Genomic DNA, 20,391 nt, shown 5'->3' with positions numbered 1-20,391 from the left:
CTTAGTAAAAGAAGCCAGATTCAATCAAAACTTTCCAAGACAGAGGTGGAGCACATTACCTCTAATAAAAATCTTCTAAAAGAAACAGAAAAGTGTGACAGCTCAGTTGTGGCTGTAATTATGTCCATTCCTTTATTAGGACTGCTGACCAAAATTCTTAAACAGCCATTCATGATCAAAAATCTCTGGTTGATGAAACCAATTTAAATAGGATTGTTAGGATATAGGTAAAAAAAGAAAAGCAATCTCATTACGAGAGACATCTCCTTTTTATAATAAATAAGGCAGCAGACAACTATTACTCATTGGTGGCCTTCTTAAGGTATGCTATCAAGTCTGCCCTTTCTCCCTTCTTCTTAATGCCTGTGAAGATCATTTTGGTTCCAGGGATATACTTCTTGGGGTTTTCCAGGTATTCCATCAGCATATCCTCTCCCCAGATGATACCTTTGCTCTTGTTGGCATCTGTGTAGGAGAAGCCGGGAAACTGGACGATCTTTTGGCCAAAGAGGCCGTTCAGATTGGGCCCCGTCTTGTGCTTGCCCCACTTCTCGACGGTGTGGCACTGAGCACACTTCTGAACAAAGATCTTCTTGCCCTTCTCCAAGTCACCCATGGTGAATTCGGCTCAGCCCACAGCCCCGCACTCGCCCGCTCCGTCGCTGCCTCGCTCCGACTCGCGCTTCCTCTGCCCAAGGACATGCCGTACCCACTACTATGTAACCGGCATCGGTGCAACTGAACCCGCCGCCGGCCCAAGACACTTTGCCTCTTTGTGATGGATTTAAAATGAGAATCTAAAATTCAGCTTGGATCATTTTGTTAAAAGGATATAACTTTTTAAGTGTTTTATGTCAGATTAAGTGCAAACTGCCTTTCTGGCTGGTGAGGTATCTCCCTTGCCCTGACTACAGGAGCTGAGAGCCCAGGTCTGACCATGTCACCCCTGCTCAAGAACTCCAGGGGCTCCCCTAGCACCTCCGGGAGCAAATGAGAACGGCTCTGCTGTCACTCAAAGGCCTTCATCACCCAGCTCCCCTCTACCTTTCCACTACTTTTACACCTGACTTCTGTCATTCACTTTTCAATTTGGTGGCACCGGCCTCCTGCCAACCTCCTAAGTTGGAAAAATGTCTCACCCTGAACTTTCTGTGGCTTTGCCACTCCAGGATTCTACTTCAGGATTTATTTTCAAGCTGTTTGGAGGGATGTGCCGCTCTGATCAGGACAGGGCTAGGCTACAAATAGTATGCCAGAAGAACCAATGTTCTGCCCTAGACAGATGCTCAGGATGCAGTGACTTATATCTCAGACTCTCTTGAGTAAATGTTGGACAAGAGGAGTGGGGTCGCCCTGTTGTCCGAATTACATTTGAATGGATCAAAAATGTGTGTCCTTGTTAACTGACAGCCAGAAGAGTGCATTCTTCATTCAATTCCAGGTTTGAGATCAGGGGTTTCTGCAGTGCAGAGGAGAGAGAACGTTTAGCTCTAACTCTACCCTCCGCAGGTTCAGGCTGTTTCCCCCCAGTAAACTATGAGCAGCTTGAGGGCCTCTGTCCAAGGTTGTTTCACTTTTGTGTTTACCTCCTCTAGACCAAGGCTGGGCTTATGGTAGATGCCTAATAAATGTTTCTTGACTGATTAATTGGCACACAGTAATCACTTAAACGCCATTCATTCATTCATTCATTCATTCATTCACAGAAATGAGGCAGAGAAGAAGGCAGGATGTTCTTCAAAGGCTGCCTGGCAAGAAGAGGTACAAATAGCCCCTGGATCATCCTGGAGCACTCTTGGTCTTTGGCTGACCTGCCATGGCTGAGTTATGGCATTCAGCCTGAGCCAGGGACATAAGAGGAGGGAGGTGCTGGGGATGTAGTGGGCAAAGCCCTGGGGTGAGAGCCAGGAGGCCTGTAGTTGAGGGCTGCTCCTGCCTCTTTCTTCCAGGGTATGGCATTTACTCTCCAAACCAAAAATAAGAGTAGACATAGACTAGCTAGATTTCTAGATCACTGTCTAGGGGATTTGAGCCAAGAATGCTCAGTTTTATCAGTCAATCAGTCAATAAACACTTATTAAGTACCTGCTATGTGCCAGGCACTGTTAAACGCTGAGGATACAAGAAGAGGCAAAAGATGACCCCTGCCCTCAAGGAGCTTACAATTCGATGAGGGAGACCATATGCAAATAAATATATAAAAAAACTATATATATATATATATACACATATACACAGGATAAATAGGAAATAATTAAAGGGAAGATACCAGAATTAAGAGGAATTACAAAAAGCTACCTACAGAAAAGAGGATTTTAGCTGGGACTTAAAGGAAGCCAGGAAAGTCAGTGTTTAGAGTGGAGCGAGAGTATGCCGGGCATGGGGGGGGAAGCCAGAGAAAACACCCTGAGACAAAAGATACAGTGTCTTCGCGGTGGAACACCCAGGAGGCCAGTGTCACTGACTGAAGAGTGCTTATCAGGGAGTTATGTGTAAGAAGACTGGAAAGGTAGGAGGGGCCTGGATGGTCAGATGACACATGTTCTTCAGCTCCAGATAGCAAGAGGGTATAGTCAGAGTACAGTTGGAGGCACGGTTTCATATTTTTTTTTCTTTCAAAGTTGTTTGTCTTTACCATATTATTATCGTTGTATTAATCGTTTTCCAGGCTCTGTTCACTTCATTCTATATCAGTTCATGCAAGTCTTCCCATGTTTCTCTGATTATCATCCCCTTCATCATTTCTTAAATACAATAGCATTTCATTGCATTTATATACTATGACATATTCAGCTATTCTTCAGTTTATGGGACTTCCCAGATTCCCATTCTTTGTTGCCTCAAAAAGATATGCATTTTTGCATATCTTTAGAGATTTTTTAAGTAGTATTTTCTTTTTCAAAAAATTTTCAATTCCAAATTCTCTTCCTCCCAATAGCCCCTCCCCTCCCCATTAAAAAGGTAAGAGATACTCGTTATACAAATGAAGTCACGTAAAATGTATTTCCATTTTAGCCGCATTGCAAGAAAGCAAAAAGCAAGAAAAATAAAGAAAGTAAAAGAATATGCTTCCGCTTGCACTCGCTTCATCAATTCTCTCTCTGGAGGTGAATTACAATTTTTTTTTATCATAACTCCTTTTGAATTATCTTGGATCATTATATTGATCAGAGTAGCTAAATCTTCCACAGTTGGTTATTGTTACAATATTGTTACTATGTTCAATGTTTTCTTGCTTCTGTTCACTTCACTTTGCATCAATTCATGTAAGTCATCGCAGGTTTTTCTGAAACTATCCCTTTCATCAATAGTATTCCATCAAGACCATATACTATAATTTGTTTAGCCATTTCCCAATTGATGAGTATCCCCTCAATTTCCAATTCTTTGACACCACAAAAAGAGCTGTTATACATATTTTTGTACATGTGGGTCTTTTTCCTTTTTCTTTCATTTCTTTATGGTACAGACTTGGTAACAGTATTGCTGGGTCAAAGGGTATACATAGTCATAGGGTAGACATAGCATATATATATTATATATATATATATGCCCTTTAGGCACAGTTCCAAATTGTTCTCTAGAATGATTGAACCAGTTCACACCTCTGTCAACAATACATTAATGTGCTATTTTTTTCACATCCCCTCCAGTATTTGTCATTTTCCTTTTTTGTCACCTTAACCAATATCATGTGTGTGAGGTGGTACCTGAGTAGTTTTCATTGGCACTTTTCTGAGTTGTGATTAGAGCATTTTTTAAATATAACTATTAAGAGCTTTGAATTCTCCTTCTGAAAACTGCCTATTCATATCCATTTCTCAATTGGGGAATAGATTTCATTTTTATAAATTTGGCTCAGAACCCTATTTATTTGAGAAATAAGATCTTTATTAGAGCAACTTGCTGTAAATTTTTCCCCCTTCAGTTTCCTGCTTTCCTTCTAATTTTGTATTCATTGATTTTGTTTGTGCAAAGCCTTTTTAATTTAATGTATTCAAAATTATCTATTTTCTCTCCTATACATGATCCTATTTCTTTTTTGATCATGCACTTTTCTTTATCCATTTATCCTGCAGTTAATTTATTCTACATTCTCTAATTTGTTTATGATATAACCCTTTATGTCTAATTCATGTACCCATTTTGCTAAGCATTAATCCTTCCCTTAAGCTACCCTCCAATTCTTCTTCCTCACTTCCCACCCTATTTCTGTATTGAGTGAAACATATTTCTGTATCAAACGCTTCAGCCTTTCCCCTCTACTCCTCTTTTCTTGTTTTTATAGATGTCTACTTGTGCATCCTGATTATGTTAAATAATTTTCCTTAGCCTCTCCTCCTACCTTCCCACTATGTATTCATCTTTCAAATCTTCTCTTAAGATAAAAATAACAGAACTACTCTCAGTACTGTCTAATTAGACTCCTTCTAGGACCCCTGGTGATAATAGGGTTCATTCCTATGATCAAACTTCAAAGTGTCTCTGTAGCTCTGGTCTTTTCATCAGGAATGCTTTGGAAATCCTCTATTTCATTAAAGATTCATTTCCCCCTCCCTGTAACATTATACTCAATGTTCCTGAATATGTTATTCTTGGCTGTAAGGTTGTATCCTTTGCTTTCTGAAATATCATATTCCAAGTTCTTCACTCCTTTATGGTGGTGGCTGCTAAATCACATACAATTCTGACTCTGGTTCCTTGATTCTTGAATTCTATTTCTCCTTTACTGTCTTTGTCTAAGAGTAATTTTCTTTTTTCTTCTTTTTTTGAGGTGGTGGATGCAATCAGGGTTAAGTGACTTGTCCAGGGTCACACAGCTAGTAAGTGTCTGAGGCTGGATTTGAACTCGATTCCAGGGTTGGGTGCTCTATCTACTGTACCACCTCACTGCCCCCCAAGAATAGTTTTCTTTTAAAATGTCTTGGATGTCTAAGCTCTCTCACTGTCTCTCATGGTGTGACATTCAGACAGTCTAATTTTTCCTCCTCAATCTATTTTTCTAGGTCATTGTTTTTGCTGCAAGATATTTTATGTTCTATTTCTCAGTCACTTTGCTTTTATATTACTTGTTGTCTCATAGGGTCATTAGCTTCTATTTGGTCCATTCTAATTTTTAGGAAGTTTTATTGCTTGGGTACGATTTTATAACTTTTTGCCAAGCTATTAATAATTCCCTTTTTAATTCTTTTTTCCATAGATTTCATTTCCTTTCCAATTTTCTCTTCCAGAATTCTCATTTTATTTATTAAAAAAAAAAGATTCAAAAAAAAGCCTTGTTTCATCTCTTCCAAGAATTCTAGCTGAATTTTTTATCCAGGCTGCATTTTTCCCCCTGAGGTATTACTTGTAGATGTTTATTTATTTGTTCCTTCTGGCTTTGTGTCCTCAGTGTTCCTGCCACCATAAAAGTTCTTTATGGTGGGATTCTTTTCTAATGTTTGCCCATTTTTCCAGCCTACTTCTTCATTTCACACTTGGTGTTGGGGCTGGACTCTGCCACACTAAAAAGGGCTGGTCCTGCTGTTGTTTACTAGATAATATTGAATATCGTATTATTTCAGGCTCTCAGAGACAGGCTGGTGAAATACAGGCTTTCAGACCTGATTTCTAAAGTTTCTGATTTGTCTTTGGGTCTGAGCAACAGCAGAATTCTGCAGGACTCTGCCCCCATCAAACAGTTTAAAATTCTGCTGGTTCTGAGAAACAGAACTATAGGCTCCTCTTTGGTTTGATATTCCTACTCTGACTATTCCTCTCCAGAGTCAGACTTGGGTAGATGCTCAAAATGATCCCATTCTACTCCTAGGGTCTGAGCTATAACACTGCTACTTGTTTCTGAACTTATTCCTTTCTTGGAACACCATACAGGGCTTCACTAACTGGGAATACCACTCTCCAGGTTCACATTCCTTTCTCAATCTATCTTGTATCTGTGACCTGGATATGGGTAGTAGGAATCAAAGCTATCAGTGGTTATCCTGGTATGGGCCTAGGACCTCTTCTACCCCTGGTAAACAGCCTCTCCCTGAGTGCCGGAGTACTCCACATGGCATGCTCCTGGCCAACCCAATCCCCAGTGTCCTTAACTTATCTGTCTCTCTTTGAGCCAATCTGATAGGCGTGACACAGTATTTTAAAGTTGTCTTACTTTGCATTTCTTTAATCAATAATGATGTAGTGCATTTTTTTTCACATGACTATACACAGATTTGATTTCTTCATCAAAAACCTGCCTGTTCATATCCTTTGACCATTTATCTATTGGAGAATGACTCATATTCTTATTGCTATTGCTAGCATTTCTAATGCAATACTGAATATTATTAGTAATAATGGGCATCCTTGTTTCTTTCCTCAGCTTATTGGGAAGGCTTCTAGGTTATTCCCATTACAGATAATGCTTGCTGATGATTTTAAGTAGATACTTCTTATCATTTTAAGAAAAAATACATTTATACCTATGCTTTCAAATGTTTTTAATGGGAATGAATGTTGTATTTTGTCAAAAGCCTTTTCTATATCCACTGATAAAATCAGTTGCTTTTGCTATTGATGTAATTAATTATATTATTAGTTTTTCTAATGTTAAACCATGCTTGCATTCCTGGTATACATCCCACTTGGGCACAATAATCTTTTTGATATATTGTTGAGATCTTCTAGCTAGTATCTTATTTAGGAATTTTGCATCCATATTCTTTAATGAAATTGGTCTATTATTTTCTTTCTCTGTTTTTGTTCTTCCTGGTTTAGGTACCAGCACCTTATTTGTTTCATGGAAGAGTTTGGTAGAACTCCTTCTTCTATTATTCCAAATAATTTATTTAATATTGGAATTAGTTGATCTTTAAATATTTAGTAGAGTTCCCTTGTAAATCCTTCTGGTCCTGATGCTTTTTTCTTGGGGAACTCATTTATGGTGTGTTCAATTAATTTTTCTAAAATAGGTTTATTTAGATATTCTATTTCCTTCTCTATTAATCTGGACAGTTTATGTTTTTGTAAGTATTCTTCCATTTTACTTAAATTGTTGAATATCTTAGTATATAATTGGGCAAAAAAAACCCTAGTAATTTCTTTGATTTCATCTTCATTGGTGGCATATCCACCCTTTTCATTTTTTATGTTATAATAATGATTCTTTTTTTCAAAAATAATACTAACCAGTGATTTATGTTATTATTTTTTTTCATAAAATTAACTCCTAGTTTTATTTATTAATTCAATGGTTTTCTTGTATTCAATTTTATTCATCTCGCCTTTAATTTTTAGGACTTCCTTTGATGTTTAATTGAGGATTTTAAATTTTTTTTATATTTTTAATTTTAAAAATTTATTTATTTTTATTTTTCAACATTCACTTTTATAAGATTTTGAGTTCTAAATTTTTCCCCCTCCCTCCACTACCCCCTACCCCAAAATGGCATGCAATCTGATAAAGGTTATACATGTATAATCATATTAAAAATATGTCCACATTGGTCATGTTGTGAAAGAAGAATCAGAACAAAAGGCAAAAAACACAAGAAAGAAATAATGAAAAACAACAAAAAAGAGAAAATAGTATACTCTGATTTGCACTCAGACTCCATAGTTCTTTCTCGGGATGTGGACAGCATCTTCCATCATGAGTCCCTTGGAATTGACTTAGCTCTATCAAAATTGGTCATCACACAATGATGCTGTTACTGTGTACACCTCCTAGTTCTGCTTGCTTCACTCAGCAACAGTTCCAGGTTTTTCTGAAATCCGTCTGTTTATCACTTCTCATGGAACAATAGTATTCCATTACATTCATATACCACAACTTGTTCAGCCATTCCCTAATTGATGGGTATCCCCTCAATTTCTAATTCTTGGCCACCACAAAAAGAACTGCTATACACATTTTTGTACATGTGGGTCCTTTTCCCCTTTTTATGATCTTTTCAGGATACAGACCTAGTAGTGGCATTGCTGGGTGAAAGGGTATATACCATCTCATAACTCTTTGTGTATAATTCCAGATTGCTTTCCAAAATGGTTGGATCAGATCACAGTTCCACCAATAATATACTAGGGTCTCCATTTTTTGCATATCTGGAAGGCACTAGAATTAAGAGGCATAAGGAAAGACTTCCAGTAAAAAATGTGATCTTATTGGGACTTAAAAGAAGCCAAAGAAGTCTGTAGTAGGAAGAGAGAGAACATTTTAGACATGGGGGACAGCCAGAGAAAATGCCTGGAGCCAAGAGACACAGTTTTGTGTTTGAGGAACAGCCTGAACAACCAGTGTCACTGGCTTAGAAGTGCTCTGAAGTTGGAGATGGTGGTGGCATTGGGGTGGAGGCGCTCCACTCTACAACATCTCCATTCCACATTTACCAACACTTCCAGAAACAGGTTTACCAAAAGTTCAAGTGGGTCTTCTATTCATGTTCATAGGCCTGCACTCTCATTTGCCAGTCTACTGTTATATTTTGATTCATTCCTTCATCTATCCTTGGATGTATTTGTTATTCTTGCTGGTGGACACATGAGATGTTCAGGGAGGACTAGCCCCTCTGGTGTGAGGGCTTGTCAAGCCATTTTCAGGGCTGCTCATCCACCTTTGTTGTCCACTTTTCACTCAACTCTCACCTGTGGTTCCAAGAAGCTGTAGCACATGCAGCAGCCACATACCAGTAAAACTATCTTGCAGGCTGAGGGTAACCAACCAGTGTCAAACCAGAGGGTGACTTAGGGAGATGTCTACCCCAAGCATGTGAAGAATTCCCCCAGAGGAACGAGTGGATGAGAACAAGTTGTTCCATCAGCCATGAAGGCAGCTAAAGCAAGTGCTCTGGAGCACTTAGAGCTTGGTCAGACATCAGAGATGCCAAGGTCATCCACTGCATCCCTGGCCATCGGCAGTCATACTGATTTTTGTCTTGCCACTGGACTTTATGACTCTGGAAAAGAGAGTGAGGATGATGACTTTGTGCAACTCTGCCTCATTTAAATCCAATTCGAACACCTCAAGATATTACCCCATGATGTCACTGGTCCTCTTTGAAAATGAAAGACCAACAATTTTTCCTGTAAAATTTCTCCACCTTGTGGACAAAATGAGCATTGCACAGTATCTGTTTAACTTTGAAAATAATAGTATTTGAATATTAAATTTTTATTGAATTTTCTGGCAGTCTCTGAGAAGGTGCTGTATAATCACCAAATTTTAGGTACTGAGCTCTCTCTCTGCATGAGCTTTTGATATACATTTTAAATAAAATGTTTTGGGATTTTTATGAGATTGCATTGGTCCCAGTTTTCCTCACTGCCTGATAAGGGGCTGCAGGACAGATAGAATTCAGAAGGGCTCTGGACTCTCAACTCTTGGCAGCTCTCCACACTGGCCAAAAATCCTGCCACTCTGTGGAGTAAATCTATGACGTATCCCATCCTGTTTAAACAACAACATCAAAAAAAAAAAAACAACAATAAAATGCAAATGTAAGAGCAGCATTTGAGTCTTCCTGCCAAGAAATACGTATGACCTGTATGAATACAACTACAAAATATTATTTGCAGTATTAAAGACAGAACTAAATAATTGGAGAAATCTAATTGCTCTCAGTAGGTTGAGCCAATATAATGAAGAAGACAATGTTGGCGATTTATTCATTCAGTTTTATACAAACTACCAAAGGGTTACTTTTACACACTAAATAAATAAATAAATAAAATTTACCTGTTAGAACAAAAAGTCAAGAATCTCAAGGGAAACTTTTTTAAAAAGGAGGAAGAAACGGAATCTATCAACTCCAGTTCTCAAACTATACTGCCATGTAGTAAGCAAAATAATTCAGTACTGGTTTTAAGAAAATAGAGAAGTGGGGGGGCAGCTAGGTGGTGGAGTGGATAAAGCACCAGCTCTGAAGTCAGGAGGACCTGAGTTCAAATCCAGCCTCAGACTAAACACTTGACACTTACTAGCTGTGTGACCCTGGGCAAGTCATTTAATCTCAATTGCCTTAAAAAAAAAAGAGAAGTCTACTAATGAAATGGATTGGGTACCCAATATATAGAAGGGAATGAACCCAGTAATTTGGTATTTGCCAAAGTCAAAGATCCCAGCTCCTGAGGTAAGAACGTTTTAGCTGACAAAAAGTCAGCAAACTGGAAAGCAATCTGATAGAAGTTAGGGCTAGACCAGCATTTCACATTACATGGTAAGATAAGCTCCAAATGGATACATGACTTAGCTCTAAAAGATTATAACATAAACAAATTAGAGGAGCAAAGAAGAGAACCTCTTTTCCACTTATGGAGGGGTTAGTCAGTCAATAGGCATTTCTGAAGGGCCCACTAAGTGCCGGGCACTGCACCTAACACTGGGGATTAAAAAAAAGAGGAAAGACACAGCACTTGCCATCAAGAAGCTCACAGGCTAATGAAAGCCAACGAGCTATGTAGTACATAAACAGGAAAAGGGACTAGAGTCAGGAACAGTTGGGAAAGATTTCCTCTTGTTGAAGGTGGCACTTGAAAGAAGCCAGGGAAGCCCATAGTTGATGAGGAGGGAGAGAATTCTAGGCATGTGGGACAGCCAAAGGAAATGCCCAGAGACAAGACATGGAGTATCTTGTTAGTGGAAGAACCAGGAGGAAGCCGGGGACTGAAAAGTATGTGACAGGGAGTAAGGTGCAAGATTAGACAGGTAGGAGCTGTCTAGGTTACAGAGGGCTTTGAATGCCAAATACAGGATTTTGTACTTGATCCTGGAGTTTACTGAGAATGGGGGTGACATAGTAGGATCTGTGCTTTAGGAAAATCTCTTTAGTGGCTGAATGAAGGCTGGACTGGAGTGGGAAGAGAGTTGAAGCAGGAAGACTCACCAGAAAACTATTACAGTGATTGAGGCATGAGGTGACGAGGTTCTGTACCAGGGTGCCGAGATGAAACAAAGGTAAAATCAACAGGCTTTGCCAACAGAGTGAGAGGTAGTGAGGAGTCAAAGACAACATCTAGGTTGAGAGTCCAAGAGAATGGGAGGATGCTGGGGAGAGTGTTTACAGGGGAAAGATAATGAATTTTGATTTGGACATGTGGAATTAAAGATCCAATATGAGATGTCTGAAAGACAGTTGGAGATACGAGATTAGAGGTCAGTAGGTAGGGGGGGACAGACTAGTTTGATTGGTTTGATAGTTGAATCCATTGGAACTGATCAGATCACCAAGAAAAGTGTAGAGGAAGAAGACAAGAGGACCCAGGACAGAGCTGAGTGGAACACCTACAGTTAGAGGGCATGGTCTGGATGAGGATCCAGTGAAGAGAATGAGGATGAGTGGTCAAACAGGTAGGAGAACCAAGACAGGATGGTATCCCAAAAGCCTAGGGAGAAGAGAGTATCAATGAGGCAAGGGCAATTAATAATCAAGGGCTGCAGAGTAGTTGAGGAGAATGAGTGAGGATTGAGAAAAAAAACCATTGGATTTGGAAATTAAGAAATCATTAGTAACTGTGGAGAGAGCAGTTTTAATGGAACAATGAGATCAGAAGTCAAGTTGTAAAGGGCCAGGAAGAGAGTGAAAGGAAAGTGGAGGTAGCTACTGTACTTGGCTTTTTCAAGGAGTTTAGACACAAAGAGCAGAAGGACATAGGATAATAGTTTATCAGTGACAAAAGGACCAAATCAGCATTTTTTTTTTAGGATGGGGGAGACCCGGGCTTGTTTGTAGTCAGAAGAGACAAAGAAAGATTGAAGGTAAGTGAGAGAGTGGGGTTGACTAAAGGGACAATCTGTTGGAGGAGACAGGATGGAACAGGATCACTTGAGTAGGTAAGGGATTTGCTTTGGCAAGGAGTAAGATCATCTCATCATGTGAGATAGGAGTTAAGGAAAAGATAGTGACAGAGGGAATCTGAGTAACAGGAGATGAGTGAAGAGGAGAGGAGAGGCAGCTCATGGTGAATACCCACATTTCTTCCCCTATAAAATATGAGGCAAAGTTCTCAGCTGGGGGGAGGGGGGAAGGAAAGTCATGGAAGGCTTGAGGAGGGATGGGAAGTTTGGAAGAACAGCTGTAAAGATTGGGATAGTGAGTTGATAGACAAGTATAGAAGGATTGCCTGGCAGCATAATGAGGACACTGTGTAACATTAATTTGCAGTGGATCCAGTCGTAATGCTTGAGGGACTTTTTCCACCTTTGTTTAAACATCAAATGTGTAGGAGTGTAGGTGGTGAATAGTTGGAGTGGTCCAAGGCTGAGGCTTGGCAGGGCATAATCAGTGAAATGATAAGAAGTCTAGGAATTTTTTTTTCTTGGCTGGGCGATGGGGTTAAGTGACTTGCCCACGGTCACACAGAGAGTGTGTGTTATGTGTCTGAGTCTGGATTTGAACTCAGGTCCTCCTGACTCCAGGGCCCATGCTATATTCACTGCACCACCTAGCTGAGTCTAGAGATTTAAAAGAAAAGGACAGAGTACAGTTGAATTATGTCATGAAAGGGTCAAGATGGGGAAAAAAGGAAAGTGGCTAGTACAGAGGAGATTGCCTGGGAAAGAACAGAGGGGTCAATGGATTGGAAGTCACAGTGTGGATGAAGACTTGGATATTGTAAGAGAAGGCAGAGGGAGAGGAGAAAAGCTAATAGATAACAGTCAGATAAAGGGATTTTGGAATTCTTGAACATGGAGGTGGTACATTTTTGGGTGATGGAGAGATCAAGAGTATGACCATCTTTGTGTGTGGTTGAGGGGGGATGGAGAAGTAGGTTAAGGAACTAAGTGGTTAGGGTATTTGAGAGAGAGAGTCAATATGTGTGTTGAGGTCCCCAGTACGAGAGCAGGAATTGGGGAGGAGATGAAAATTGTGAGCTAAGTAGAGGTCCCTAGACAACAGCTACCGAGATTTTGATAAGGTAGAGATAAACAGTGTGAACCTCAAAAGAAGAGAGATTACTGGGTGATGGAGGTAAAGGGATAACTTGGAAGGGGTAACATGGATTAAGGAATATTCCAACTCCCCCACCTTCACCAGTGAACCAAGAAGAATAAGTGAAGGAGAAGCAAGCAATGAAAAGGATGGCCAGGTGGGGAGCCACATTTCAGTAGTAGGAGATGGAAGGAGCAGAAGAGGGAAAGACTAAGTATGAAGGGAACAGGAATTCTGGAGGGCACAGTGGAAGGGGTGGGTGATGTCTCAGAAATCAGATGTAGAACCCTAAGGGGAATGAAAGATGTCAAATCTGAGCCCTTCCTCAAAATGGCGTTTCTAGGAGAAACTCACCGATAGAAGAAGGTGCCATCAGGGAAGCAAGAAGTTTCCTTTTCAATAAGTTTTTTTTAAAAATTTGCCATTTTTTGCACTTCTTTCCAAAAAAGGATTTCTCTCACTTTTCATTACCCATCTTCTCTTTCCATTAATTCTAGACCTTCACTCTCTGCTTCATGACCCCTAAAATTATTTGGTTTCTCTTTCTTTTCTCTGTATTTTTCTTAAATTTCCAAGGTATTCATTTTAGCCTCTTCCATCTAGGCATTTTCTGCCATTACCTTGTAGGACTCACCTCATGGATTCCCCTTTCCCACAGCGCCTCATTCCCAGAAAAAATGTCAGTTATTACAAGTGTCGGAAAGGATACTGCCCCATAGTAGCACTCTTCCCTGCAACTCTGATCTATACTTTCTCTTGTTGATCTTTATTCCTTATATTTTCCTGGAAATCTTCCTGTGTCCATGTTCTCCCAGTTGCCCCAAGAGATTCTAACTCCCCTCCCTCCCAGGACAAGTAGTCTTTTCAAGCACCAAATCCTCCAGGCTATAGACAATATAAGGTTCTTATTTCCCTTCATCCATGGGTGCATTCATCCTTGGAATGACTTCCCACCACCAAAATAAGGCATCCTTCCTTTCCTGACCCCTTTTCATTCTTTCTTCCCTCCTCCTCACTCTCTCCCCTGTAGACTCTTCTCTTTCCAAGATAACAGAGGTCACCATCCCCTCATTGCTAGCCTTTGATTTGACCCTGGTGCATCACACAATCCTATCTATCCCCCTACTCCCCTCATCCCATTTTATGCACCCTCTTATGCTGTAAAGTAATCCCACAAAAGACATATTGATTCACTGTAGGCAGGGTATTGCTGAGTTCTGTCCAAAATGATCCCTGTCCACCTTTTCACTGTTACATCTATCAGATTTCTGCCTTCACCCATCTTTCTGTGAACATTTAGAAATTTACAAGCCTTTCTGTTGTCACTCTGTTGCCATCCTTGCCTGCTGTATTTCTTTTGTTTGGAGTGTTTGAGAAGTAAATCTCCTCAGTTCTGATTTTCTTTCTGAACATGTTTCAAACTTTTCATTATTGAACCTACTGAGCACCATCGTTCTTCAGAACACATTCCATTCCCTCCTTTTTTTTTTCCTAGTGGGTTTGAAATAGTCTTGCCTTATTAAAGTGTTTTTTCCTTTGTATTTGAAGTTTTTTTCCTCATGGCTTTAGAAACCAGTTGTTTATAAATTCAGTTGTTAAGTTTAGCCATTATGTGTCTTAAAGTTTACCTGAGTGATGCCTAGCCCCACACATACATGGTGTGCTGTCCTGCTGACCCATCCCACTCCCTGTATTCCTCATTTCTCTGCCCCAGTACCAATTCAGAATCTACTTTCTCTAGCATTAGCATCTCAGAAGTTTGCAGCGCTGGGGCTTAGTGATTGCATGGGCCTTGACTGCCAACTTGGTCACAGATCTTTAGAAGCAAAAGCCCGGAAGGAGCTGCCAACTTCTGCAGCCTGGAGCCAGGGTCTCTAGGGCACTAGAAAGAGGGAAGGGCAGTGGTGTGTAAGGGTGGATTTTAACATAAGCCTTTGTTATATCTTGGATCTTCTAGTGCAACCATGCTACTAGAAATATGGGAGGTGGAGTAGGGGCATTGAGTGAGCTCAGGGTCAGTAAGCATCAGTGCCTGAGTCTGGGTTTTTTATTTTTCTTTGTATTCTGGGTACCCTAGATCATTGGAGACACCTGAAATAGTTCTATCTTTGCTACATAATTTCTATTTTGGAGAGGTTTGAGACCTATAGGGAATCAGAAAAAATGTCTAGTCTGCCATCTTGCTGTTCATGTGACCCCAAAGAAGGAAGTTTCAGGGCAAAAAATCAGGTGGGACATGGTGACCAAGTCTAGAAAGTAAGAAGTAGAGCCAATGGAGGAAGAGCCACACAAGCAAATGGTACAAAGCCACATGTAACGTGAGCTCAGGAGAGCCCCTAATTGGGAAGTTGCAGGCAGGAGAGAGATCACTAACTTCTGGAACCAGAGAACCAGTTCTTTATCACTTCTCCCATCTCCAGTCATGGCACACATCTTGTTGGTCACATGATCTAGAAGACCTTGTAATGGCTTTCTAATTGGCCTTCCTCCCTTCTTTCCAGTTGAGGGAATTTTCCACACAACTGTCAAATGGATTTTCCTGGGACTCAAGTCATGTTACTCCCTGGCCACAAGCCATCAATGACTTCCTATTGTCTATTTTAAAAATTCTAAGGTTGTCATTCAAGGCCCTCTTTGTTTTCATATACTCCCATGCTAAATACAAACACAAAGATTAGTTGTTCCTCATCTTGGCCTGCTCTCCTCTACCCATCAGTCCTCTGGGTCTGGAACATCAATCTTCTTTCATTGCACTCTTCCTTTTTGAACAAATTGCTGCTAGAAGCCACTCCTCCATGAAAATTTCCCTGATCTGACCATCCAAAGCAGCTCAAAGTGAAGTCATCTCCCTCAGCTTTCCCATACACTTTGTATCTCTGCTTTGAGCCATTCATAACACATTTTAGTTCATAATTTTCTATGCCTCTGCCATAAGCTCCTGTTACATCCTTCGATGTCAGGGACAAGGTTGTCACCCATTTTTCTCAAGCCTAGCACACAACGGGTACATAACTAATTCATAACTAATTATAATAGAATAATAAAAAAGAGGATAGAATTAGGATTTCAATAGGTAAATTAGGGAGGAGAGGGGTAGAGGACTGGGATGGGTGGTCCACTTGGCATAGAGATGGGAGAAAGCAGGATAAGACCTGAGAAAGTGAACAGTCTAGTCTAGCTAGAAAAAAAAATATCTCATTTAATGAACCAAAATTGCTGGTAGGAAAACCAGAAGAATGACGGTAAAAGGGTGGAGATGATAGTGCAAGGAGCATTCCAAGAGCCCTAGATATAGACAACTTGTGCTCACCTAGAAATATCATAGGTCTAGTCAATTGCTGGTGGCAGATAGCTTTCCCCATCTGATGGGAATGGGAGACCCAGATGCCATTTGAGATTTACTGAATTGTCCAGGGAGCTTGTCCAGGGACTCCATCATGAAGATAATTGTAACCTCTAACCCCATGTTTAGATAAAATGGAGTGGCTTCATTTTAGTGATCCAGTTCTATTTTAAATGTACTTGCTTTGGAAATGTGAGCACAGATTTATTTTGATTCCTTAGTAATTCAAAGCCTTCATTATTGGGCCTAGCTTAGCCCTAATCTTATCCTGAACTTGTGTCCGTGAATATTCGAGGCCAACCATACAGCCAGATCCATTGACTGACTGAGTATCCTATCACCCTCCGAGTGAAGAAGGTGACCAGGAGGAGAGTCTTTCAAAACTTTCTTTTTAACGTGTAGAATTTTTAAAGCATTAATATTTTAATTTTTCCCAATTACACGTGAAAACAATTCTAACATTCTTTTAAAAAAATCTTTTGGGTTCCAAATTCTCTCCCTCCTTCTCATCCCCACCCTCATTGAGAAGGCAAGCAATTTGTTCTAGATGGGAACAATTTGTTCCAATGACCATGAAGGCGGCTGAAGCAGGCACTGGGAAACACTTAGAGCTTGGTCAGACATCAAAGAAGCCAGCGTCACCGCTGCCTTCCAGGCTGTTGGCAGCGATCCTGACTTCTGTCTCGCCCCTGGACTTCAGTGACTCTGGAAACAGTGAGGCTGATGACTTTGTGCAACTTTGCCTCACTTAAATCCAATTCCCAGGTCATCTTCAGAAATGAAGGACAAACAACAGCAACGACAAACCACTGACCCCAAGGACGTCTGACACATTTAGAGAATCAAGAACGTCCCAGACTAAGCCTCCTGATCTCGGCAGATGCAAGTTCAGTTACCAGAACATCCGGCAGGAGTGACCCCTTCCCATCTCCAAAAGCCTCACCATGGCAAAGGCCACCCACATCCAGACAAAGGCCTGTGGAGTCTGAATGCAGATGGAAGCGGACTGTTTGCTTGCCTTTTCTTTGGTTGTTTTGTTTTATTGCTTCTTTCTCATGATTCCTCCCATTAGTTCTAATTCTTCTACACATCATGACTAATGTGAAAATATGCTTAACATGAATGTATATGTAGAGCCTATATCAGACTGCATGCTGTCTTGGGGAGAGGGGAGGGGAAGGAGGGGAGAAAATTTAAAACTCAAAATCTTAGGGAAGTGATCGTTGAAAACTAAAAATAAATTAATTAAAAAATTTAAGTAAAATATTAGCAAAGTTAAAAAAAACAAAGGAGTAACTCCTTCAGTGTCATCACTTCTATAAGGTTATTAAGGATCTCATTTTTTAAGGCAACAGTGCTGTAGCTCCTTGACTCAGCTCCACTTGAACTTATATACCATACCCTCGTCCAATGTGATGGGAATATCTTTCCCCACCCCCTCAACAGTGTATTCTTCTTCCTCTCTTTCCACTCTCTTCTCAAGATCATCAGGACATAACAGAACCCTGTAAGAAATGTGCTGATGTTTGGCTTCCACAGGATGGTGAAACAGGGGGCCCCGGAGGAAAGGGGAAGCTTGCCCCAGCCAATCAGATCTTGAAGCAAGAAGCTAGTTTAACCACAAAGTTCTTGTTAGAGGGGCCCAGACCCTAAAGCAGCTCATACCAGGTGGGGTCACAGACCAGGCACCAGCTTTTTGCAAGTGTACATGCTTAATAAGCCTCATACATATTATCTTTCACACCCTGAGGGCAGACTGCCACCATTTTCGAACATGGGACACATGATCTGGGTGGGGTAACATGTGAAGGAGCAACATGGGATGGGTGTATAAGGAAGATTGTAACCCAGAAGGGCTAGGACCAATTCCAGCTCTGATGGGAGGAGCAGGACCATACTAACAGCAGAAAAGCTCGCTCTTGCTTTTGTCAAGTGTGCCTCTCCCACCTGCTTCTTGCAAGAGTCATAATGAAGGATTCTTCTTTCACCCTGGACTTCATTTTGTTACTGAGAGCGAGATTCCACCCAGCATTGCAACTGGGATAGCAGTGGGCTGCAGCAGCTCGTCCAGGCTACCTTCCCAACCCTGCTGAGGGGGTCCGAGGGGCTCTTTTTGTAACAACCTTTCCAAGATATGTCCAATTAGTCTCTCTCAGTGCCTCCTAATGATAGGGTTCAGTTGGATAGAAACATTTTAATGCTTTATTAAAAAGCCTTACTTTATTTCTTTCAGGAAGTCTAGTTCATTGTGCCCAAGCTAGGTTTTTCTGAAGCTGTGCCTTTTTTTTTTAAGTAATCTTCTTTGAGGTTTTATGTTTTGAGTGTTCTTAACTCTTTATGTTGGGATTTTTTGTTTGCTTATTCTTCCAGTCTACTTCCTAATTTCTAATCTGATGTTAGAACCAGGCTCTGTGCACTTTTGGAGGTAATTTCCGGGCAGTTTCCATTGCTGCTTTCTTGGAATATGGAGTCTTGTTTTTGTAGGATCTCAGGGACAGCTCAGACTGGGGACCTGCAAGCTTTCAGAGCCTCTAAAGTCATCTGACCCAGGGCAAAGTCTGATTGCTGCCCCTTCTTCCTGAGCTCTGAAAATTCTTAACTTGGGTTTAGGTCCTGAGCAACAGTAGAATGCAGCTTGACTCAGCTACTATTAAAGTACTGAACTCTATGTGCTGAACTCCATTTTGGTTTCTGACCTCCACCTTGTATGTCCTTCTTCACAGAAGTAGGAGTTCCCGCCTTAGAAAACCCGCCAAGAAAGATATCTGCCAAGAAAGATACCCGCCCCCTATCTATTTCATGTCCCAAAGGCAGGATTAACCAATCGCTTGTTTGGCTTCTGTAACTTCCCCCTTATGCAACCCCTGACCATTTCCTCTGTGTCCTCTGCCTTTATAAACTCAAGCTCTACCCCTGATTGGGGCTACTCGATCTGGGTGTGTACCCCTTGCAGCCTCTCGCTAATAAATCCACATTTCAAATTATGTCTGGGTCTCGCTCACTGATTTCTCGGTACAACACCATCAGCCACCTGGGAAGCTCTGCTGGTTCAGACAAACAGAATGGTAGGCTCCCTTTAGGTTGAGGAATCCTGCCCTTGCTATTCCTCTGCAGGCTTCAGACTGGAGTAGAAGCTGGAAATGGGAATCCACCAGGTCTGAGCTACACGGCTTCTTGCTGAGGGCCTGTGACCAAATGCCACGCTTGGGTTCAGGTCCCTTTGTCAATCTGCCCTGGATCTGTTAACTCAGAACTTGGTAGTGGGAGACCCAGCTGCAAGTTGGCACCTGTTACCTCACCCTGAATGTGGTACTGTTGAGGTTCAGGGAACTGTATGTTGAGGTTTAGGGGTTATGGGACCCCAAAATAGCAACATGTGGGTCCTGCCCAAATGAATTTGACCCAAGCCTTCTTTGAGCCAAAGACAAGGTTTCTTAAAGATCCACCATGTTGGCCAGACTCTTAAGGAATCTGAACATTTATGATGCTTGTATTGACAAGCTGGCTAGAGTGAATCTCAGCCATTGGCTACACAAGAGTCTAAGAAAAGAATCTGAGCACCTTAACAGAGACAAGATGGACCTTATATACAGAAAGACTGTGGGAGAGATCTAGGAGTGGTCAAGTAGTCTGGGGTCACTGGAGGAGGGGTCTAGGGAGGATCTTGATGGGAATGACTGGGAGGTTGAAAATGGGGTCTAGAAAGGAACAAGGGTGGGAAGTAGCTGGGGGATCATTGGGAAGTAATAGATAATGGAGGGCTAGGCTAGGTTAAGGGTAACAGAGAATTGGGAGATTGGGCATAGGTGATAATGAAAGGCTAGTTGATAGGATTACAGCTTCAGGTGAATGCTAGAGGCTTCCTTGACCAAGTGGGAAAGTTCAAGGAGAGGTCAAGGTGGGGTTTTTCTAGGGCCAGTAGACAAATGGAACCCAAATCCTTTTTGGGGTAAGGGGCAAAGCTTGGGCCCATACCCCTTCAATACCTCAGTATGTGTCTGGAATCTTCTCTTTTTTAAAATATAAATTTATGTATTTAAATATTCACTTCCACAAGTTTTTGAGTTCCAAATTTCTCACCCCAACTCCTACCCCAAGATGGCATGCATTCTGAATACCCCTTCCCCTGGTCTGCCTTCTCTT

At 41.1% G+C, this 20,391-nt stretch overlaps 1 pseudogene; it reads right to left on the bottom strand.

Annotated features, from left to right (window-relative positions):
• Window positions 1–231: 231 nt before the first annotated feature.
• Window positions 232–797, bottom strand: LOC110203137 (cytochrome c pseudogene; annotated as a pseudogene).
• Between the last annotated feature and the right edge of the window lie 19,594 nt (window positions 798–20,391).

Source organism: Phascolarctos cinereus, unplaced genomic scaffold, assembly GCF_003287225.1.
Source record: "Phascolarctos cinereus isolate Bilbo 61053 unplaced genomic scaffold, phaCin_HiC Scaffold_9;HRSCAF=440, whole genome shotgun sequence".
Classification (NCBI taxonomy): Eukaryota; Metazoa; Chordata; class Mammalia; order Diprotodontia; family Phascolarctidae; genus Phascolarctos; species Phascolarctos cinereus.
The sequence above is the reverse complement of the archived record's forward strand: the minus strand, read 5'-3'. Positions and strand labels throughout refer to the sequence as shown.